General features: G+C 34.4%; 1 pseudogene; it reads right to left on the reverse strand.

Moving 5' to 3' along the window:
* Positions 1-4,469: 4,469 nt before the first annotated feature.
* LOC113704631 (CRAL-TRIO domain-containing protein C3H8.02-like) lies at positions 4,470-5,237 on the reverse strand (annotated as a pseudogene).
* Between the last annotated feature and the right edge of the window lie 2,867 nt (positions 5,238-8,104).

The raw sequence follows: 8,104 nt of genomic DNA on the forward strand, positions 1-8,104 counted from the left end.
TAATATCGGATTATTATTCTTGAAATCATTGGATGGAAACGAGTACGTGCGAATAAATCTCAAAACGAACGACCGAAGTTGAAAGTGGACTGGCCACATCACAATCCGGCCGGAATCTGGCCGGATTCAAGGCCGGATTCTAGAAAAATGCTTCCCACGCGGATTTCTTTTGAAATTCCAGAATTCTCGATTTTTGGTAAAATCTTTGAAAAATCATAACTTCTTTTTTACTAGTCAAAAATTGATAAACTCGGTACCGTTGGAATCTTCTTTGAAAGTACTAAAAGTTTTTAGAAGACACTGTTCCATGAATCTAAATGGAAGGTATTAAAAAATGAGCTTAAAGTTGCTGTTCCAGATCACCCAGAATTGAGCCGGGGTTGGTTTTTTGCTAACTTTGGAAATTCGGCAGAATTCACTCGTTGCAAACCAGCCCTTGAAATTTATAGCTCAATTATAGGTGCAAGTACGGTTTAGGACAGAACAAGCGGATTGAGAATCGGAGTTTTGATCACCAAGATATGGTAGCTCAAAGTTGGGAAAAATTCAAGACTGGAGAAGAATTTCCAGATTTGAACTTCCAACATTGGAAGTTTAGTTAGGTATTGAAACGAACTTGGATTGGTACCAAAATTGGCAGTATTTTACTCTTATATGAAGGGTATCTCTCTATCAAGTTTCATAGAAAAATACCTTCGGGAAGGCAGTCAACGAACCAACTGAAGTTTGGAAAAATTCTTAAGGCAATCTGCCTTTAATCCATTTCTTTCCAAATCCAATCGTTTGGCTAAGAAAATCCTCCAATCATGATTCATATGTGAATGGAAAGTCTAAGGGACATTCATGGTACATTTGGTAGGTGTTTAACACCAAGAATTTCATTTAGTAAGACCACAACAAGTCTCATCTCAAATCTGTCCAAAACTAAGTTTTTCCAAAACAGAGCAGTGTTCTTGTTTTGATCACAACTCAGTCGAATTAACTCGGAATTGAGAATGGTTTATGGCGTTGGAAAATAAATTCATAGGGCTAAAAATTCTCAGAAGAAAACGTTTTGAAATTTGGCAAACAACCAGCTCGAAATTGAGCCTCAAGTTGCTGCCTCTACAAATCATTCCAACAGAATGGAGAAACAGGACAGCTATCTTAAAACGAATGGTTCGACTCCTACATATGGAATCAGAAGGTGCATTTTATACCGTTGGAAAGGTATGGATGTCTAGTTTCAAATGCCACCAACGGAACTCGATTTTGACATCGGAGAACAAAGTTATGGTCGAAATACTACCGCTGGACAGGGTTATCCGAAAACAGTTTTCCAGCTTGACTAGTTCACAAATAAATTCATTTGCCCAACCAAACGTTAATGTTTTCCAATGAAAATTTTTACACATCTACTACAACATATAAACATCAGGTTCAAGCCATTAGATCATCAAAAATTGGCCTTATCATGGCCGAAAAAAACAGGGGCAGTTTCAGAAATTTTTGTCATGGCCTCAACTTTTGAGTTTCCAACAATAATACTCCATAAATCTATCATTTTAACCACTAAACTACCACTATAAACAGCATCAATCACCATAACAGCCATCAAGACAGAGGTGGGAGTTCATAGAGCCCACCTTCCATTTTTTTCAACAACAACAACAACCCATAAGAAATTAAGAGCTAAAAGATATACTAGAACTTCCAAAAATTGAAGTTAGAAGGCTTGATCATGACTTACTCTAGTTGATGTTCAAGTCAGAAATTCAGTCCCTCCTTGCTCCTAAGTGAGCCGTGAAAAGCCTCCCCTTTTTAGCTAGATATGAACTCCAAGGCTTAGGCTAAGTAGTGCTAAAATTTGAGAAGATTTGGTGGTGATTTGAGTGAGTTTTGTAGAGGAAATGTTGGAAAGTTTCGGTTGTTCCTTTGCTGTCTGCTAGCCGGCCATGGAAGCTTGGAGAAATGAAATGTTTGGTCTGATTCTATTGTGTACAAAGAAAGCTTAACGTCTAATAGTTTAAGTGCGCAAAAGTCATCCGCCAATAGTGCGCATACGCGTGCGTTTTGTGCTTGATTTCTCTTAAGTTTGTTGCACTAGTGCACTAAACCTCTAGGGCACTTACATTCATATAAATATTATTCATTCTTAATTGTCCCAAAATAATGGTCCAAAGTCCCTCAATTAAGCGCGCACGTGAAAACACGTATTTCCAATTTAGGCGCAATAAAGTAAAATTTTCGAGAAATTCTTATAACGATCGTACCACTAACTATCATATGAGTATTTAAACCTAAATTTACCTATTTTAGGACCATTGTATATGTCTCAAATTTTTGAGCTTATTGAACTCCCAATTGGCTAAAGTTTTCAGACACGTTTTCACTTTTCCACTAATCAAGCTTTTAAGAAAATAATTTTTGAAACGAGACACTTTAAAAATATAACGAAACGATAAAACTATGTACTTAGGTCTAATAAGGTTAGAAAATATTATTCGTGGCAAAAATCCAAATAAATAATTAATTAAGCTAAAATTAGAGATTTTAAATAATAAAATTTTCGAGTCCTCACAATTACTATAACTATTAAGTTGTAAAACTAATTTAACATTTACAAGACTATAATATTAAAACTAAGCACGAACAAATAATAATTCTTCAAAAGTACAGAAACCAAAAAATTTTCAACAATATTTATATTTAATTCTTTCAAAATACATGAAAAATAGTAATAAAACATGTGGTCATAAGCCAATACATCTTTAAAAGTTGAAACTTTTTTATAACCTTGTGATTTGAATCCAAACATGCTTGATGATTTGTGTTTCTAGAACAAAAAGAAATCAACTAATATTATACCAATACAAAAATGTACTCAACCAATAAGAAAGGTAGAGATTCAGTTATGCATTATTAATATTGTCTCTCAAGAAAGCTCATAAAAGAGTCTTCGGGTGTATTTTTGTATTTTGTAATTTATATATATTTAGTATTTAGTAAAATATATATTTGGATATATAATTATACATAATATCAAAATATAAACATTATATATATAGGTAACTAAAGGATCGGACATATATTGGGCTTGAGCCTAATAAGGCCTAAATTCGACTCATATTTAATTCGAGCCTAATTTTTAAGTTCAATCTCAGACCGGCTCACTTAAAAATCGGTCTTATTGGACTTTTTGTCAAGCCGAACAAGCTGTGCACGGGCTGGCCCAACTCCATTGACAGTCCTACAAGAAATTGTTGTCCTTAAGGATAAAAATGTACCCAAATAATAATAATAATAAATAAAAGGAAAATGACAATCTACTTTGGCTACTTTGTTCTGCCCATTTTCTAGTTCTTGAGAAATAAAACGAGAACATATTTATATTTGGAAGTTTTCAAGCACATCAAACTTAAAGGAATTTAACAACTCATATGAAGGCTGTACTTAGGGGTGGCAATTTTCGACACAATCTGAAAACACGACACGAACCTAACACGAAATTAATGGGTTTAGGTTGAGGTTTTGGGAATTCGGGTCAGAATCGGGTTGGACCCGATGAACCCGAAAAGAAAACAGGTCGATTTCGGGTCAACCCGTGGTGACCTGATATGACCCGTTTACGAATTAAAAATAATTTAATAAACATAAAAATAATTTTATCTAACTAAACTAAGTTATTCTTTTTTTCAAAGGCATTAATTACTTAATCCTAAATGAATTTATTTAATTTGTGTGAAGTTGAAATTATTATATTTGGACAAATAATATATTATATTATTTTTTATTTTTATACTGTTTTAATTTATTTTATATTTTGTTTGGGATAAAACACTTTTACGGTGTTTAATTTATTTTAGATTTGGTTTGGAATTATTTATTTAAATTTTTATTACTTGATTATGTAATTAGTTTTGTGAGAAATTGATTTTATTAGAAATTACAGTGATAAATTAATAAATTAAAATTAAGTTTCGGGTCATTTCGGGTCGACCCGCCAACCCGCCAACCTGAAATTTTCGGGTTCGGGTCAGCATACCTGACCCGTCACGGGTTGGCGGGTCGGGTTCGGGTCAACAGATTTTCTGACGGGTTGACCCGAACCCGACCTGCCAACCTGATTTGGACCCGAATTGCCACCCCTAGCTGTACTATTACTTCAAATCCTTTTCTAATGTTATTTGTGTGACATCAATGTTTCTGTTTGATATTAAATAGAGAAACTTATTGTATTGAATTTTCTTATGAAACAGAATTGGATTAGGAAGACACTGCATAAATGTTAATTTGTAAAAGAGAAAAGTATACTAAACAAGAAATCTCAAAAACAAGAAAGCTGGTTTTATCTCAAAAAAGAAATGCAAACAAATTTGTGTTAGGAAATATTCATGATTCTAAACTTCTATGAACCTAACTATAATGATGCGAGAATGGATCAAACATCTATTAAGTTGTTTGCCACTATTACTCTGTCACATAGAACTCTAAGAAGAAGAAGAGCTTTGCACCATCTTCACCATATTTAGAAGAACCCAGCCCCTGCTCTGCAAAATGCTCATCGTTTCCTTTAAGTTGGCTGGAACTGTTTCATCGGTAAAGTACTCATCTCTGGCCACCTCTGCTGAGCAAAATCTCAAAGCATATGATTTCAACATGGGCTTGGCCAGCTGCCAAATCGGCTGAAATATGAAAGGAGCATCAATGAAGAGGACTTCGTTTAGCCTCCTTGGATAGTAGTAGTAGAATACATCAAACAAAAATGTAAGAGACCTGAGATCTGCATTTTCTGTACCAAAACCTCGAAGATCAATTATTACAAGTATCTGTTCCTTCCCAGCTGGAAGCTTACTAAGTGCTTTCTCAACTAAGAAAACACATAATTTTTCATCTTCATGGAAATCATGCTTCCCAGGGAAATGCTTGGATGCTTCTACTATTATTACCGGTCGGCTGTTGACATCAAGATAGTCATGCACATAGGCTTTCCCACTTTCAGCTGCTGATCTTACTGATTCTTCTCAAAGTTCTGATACGCCAAATTTATGATACCATCTTATGGCTTTTCTCAATTTGGACACTGCCTCTTCAACAGAAAATCTTCTGTCCTTCAAAAACCAAAAAATCAGCTCTTCATCATCTTTTCCATTTTTTCCAGCTGGAAGACTGCTACATTCTTTTTCAAGCTTTTCTTTAACTTCCACAACTAACTTTTGGGCATCTTTTGGGGCCAGAGCACAGTGGCGCCGAGAAGCTTACGAATTCAAATGGGTTTACTTGAAAAGAATGAGGAATTGAGATTCTTGAAATGGTTACCCAATGGAGGCCGGAGTCCCAGTTGGAATGCCATTTGATGTATGATTGGAGGCCGGAGTCCCGGTTATTCATGCTTAAGTGATTGGGAGATGGATAATCTTCTTATTGAAACTAAGATTTACATTTTTTTTGGGGGGGTCATTTCTGGTGAGGGCTGCAGAAGACTACCCTGTTGAGGATATTGTTTGTTGAATATTTTTTGGTTTAATTGGGTTTCCTTGGTTTGGTATAGTTTGGTTTGGTATAGTATAGTCAGTTAGCTAGGAAGCTCCAAGTTCATATATTTGCATAGGAAAGCTCAGGCGAAGCTAAAATTAATAATTTAAGATTCTCCAATTGCATTCTCAAGTACATGCAAGTCCAAGTTCCAAATTCAAACTTTCCTTTGCTTCTCCAATAGAACCAATTTCGAATTCCAATCTCACAATATTCGCCCTTTATCATATCATGATACCGCATTTTTTCTTATGCAATTCAAAGTATTTTTTTTTAGCTTTACTCTTCACAGAATCTTGATTTATGCCCTTTTATGGAGCATGAATGGCTCAATTAATAATTAACACCGCCAATTTATTGCCCCATTTTCTGATTTCAATAATGGTCGCCCGAGGAGTTGTAGGAATGGTAAACCGGTGATGAAATGGAAAGTAAAGAAGAAATCAAATGGATCGTTTTAGATTGGAGCATTATATCATATTGATTGTTACCATAACTCCAAGTGGGGATTTTTTTTTTTTTGTGTGACCATATATCTATTGCTTTCCCAAGTTGTATGCCTATTTAAGCAAACAGCCTTCATGACACGTGAAGAATAAGAACTTTTCCATATACAAGATTTAAGTGGTGCAAATTCGAGGAGTTTTTTAAAGTAACAAAATGAGCCTAATTTTCACCACTGAATATTTTGCTTGTAAAATGAGCACGAGTTTAAATGGTGCCATGATCATAGTCTTCAAATCATTGTCTAAACCCCAATGAAGACTTCAGAATGCGGACATTGAATTAATTCATACGATTATTGAAGGTTTTTCAAAAGAAATTCTGAATTTTAAAGTATGGATTATTGAAAGCCTTAAGAAAAAGGTGTGGTCTTTCCATAACGATACAAGTCTCAGGCATTTCTTCTTCCTCGACCAAAGTCTTCAAATCAAGCTTTTTTTTTTTTTTTTTTAAATTAAGGAAGGTTTTTTGCAGTCAGGAACTGGTATAAGTAGATAATTCATACTACTATAAATAGATGTTGGCTTCTTGTTCTCATCTTAATACATTTTTTTGCTCTAACACGTTAAATTAAAAGGCAGTGACAAATAGTAACCATTCACTTGGGTATTCTTAAAACTACAAGAACGGTTTTTTTATCGATGTCTTTCAAATCAAGAGGAAAACAAATTACATAAACAATGTATATTACTTGGTCTAGAATGTTGTTACAACAAATATTCATGCATGCAGGAATTTCTGCTAGGCGCATATCTCAAATAGTTCAAGCTCATATGGTTTGAATTAGCATATACTAATACTACTACATTTTCTATTACTCCTGTAAATATTAAATTCTTTATCGAATGATATGATGTTGTCGTTTTCTGTAGGTGAATAAATAGTAATACAAAAATAAATACAAAAAAATCGCATTGCTAAAGAGGGAAAGGGAATTTCCATAAGTCAACCATATATTTATCCTATCGTTGAATTTTTTCCCCCCGGGTATAATAAGCGCAAAATTTGAAACTAAATAGATAATAATGTCTTCTTTAACTTTACTACAATACTTCCTTCGAAGCAAAAGAAAAACCATTATTAGCGGTACTTTGCAATTGAAAAATGACGAGTTTGTGGGAGAAAGAGTTAAAATTTATACTTAGAAAATGTGGCTATCCTATAATAGTTGGATTTTTAATGGTATCCAAAAGCTATCCTTTCTTGTCTACAGATATGTTCTCCATCCGTTACTCTAATTCCTCATTTTAGTTGCAAGAGAAAATGTAAAAGTCTTGAGCTGTGCTTCTTTGACAAATTTGGATGCGTTTCCATTGGCGTTTTCACTTTAACTTTCTCAACCATTGTTGTTACAGGGGTTCATGTTTTCTGATTGAATGGTGGGGCGTTCAACCTTTTTGATTGTGAACAATATCTCAATGGTTGTTGCATCCGCAAAGGACACTATTAATTTTCAAGATGAAATTGTAAAAAGCAAAACGAGAACTATAATTGTTCCTTGGAAACGTTGATTTCATTGGTTTATCCTTGGAAAATGTACTTGAAATATAATTTGGTCTTAATTATTGATCCTCGAGAATTAGAATTAAAATGGACATCTTATTTTCTTTGATTTTTTCAAGAAATGGGGGCAAAAAACCTTATTTGAATTGTATATATGAAATTAATTGACTCGACAATTTTATTTTGAGTATTTTCATTAGCCAAAAATTAAGTTTTGTTTTATTTCTTGGCTCAATAATCAGGCTTGCGATTTCAAATTACTTTAAACTTAGTGTTTAATCAAAATGAAATCATTTGGCCTTCTAAATGATTATAATGGCGTGGATTTGAGGCGGGGAAGCCCTCTCCATCCCTCACCCCGTTTTCCAGAAAGCTCCTCTGCCCCTGCCCCGAATCCGCCCCAACTTCTACGATTTCTTGACACACGAGCAGATTTGTCAAAGAAGCCCAACTGCCAATTCAGGCCGACTGACAAGAAAAACGTTCTATAAATTTGATTCTGGCCCAAGCCCCAGTAAACCAAGAAAAGTAGATAGCCATTGGTGTTCACCCAGTGAAATGCAAAATTGGATCCTGGACAATC

This window comes from Coffea arabica, chromosome 8e (assembly GCF_036785885.1).
Source record: "Coffea arabica cultivar ET-39 chromosome 8e, Coffea Arabica ET-39 HiFi, whole genome shotgun sequence".
Taxonomy (NCBI): domain Eukaryota; kingdom Viridiplantae; phylum Streptophyta; class Magnoliopsida; order Gentianales; family Rubiaceae; genus Coffea; species Coffea arabica.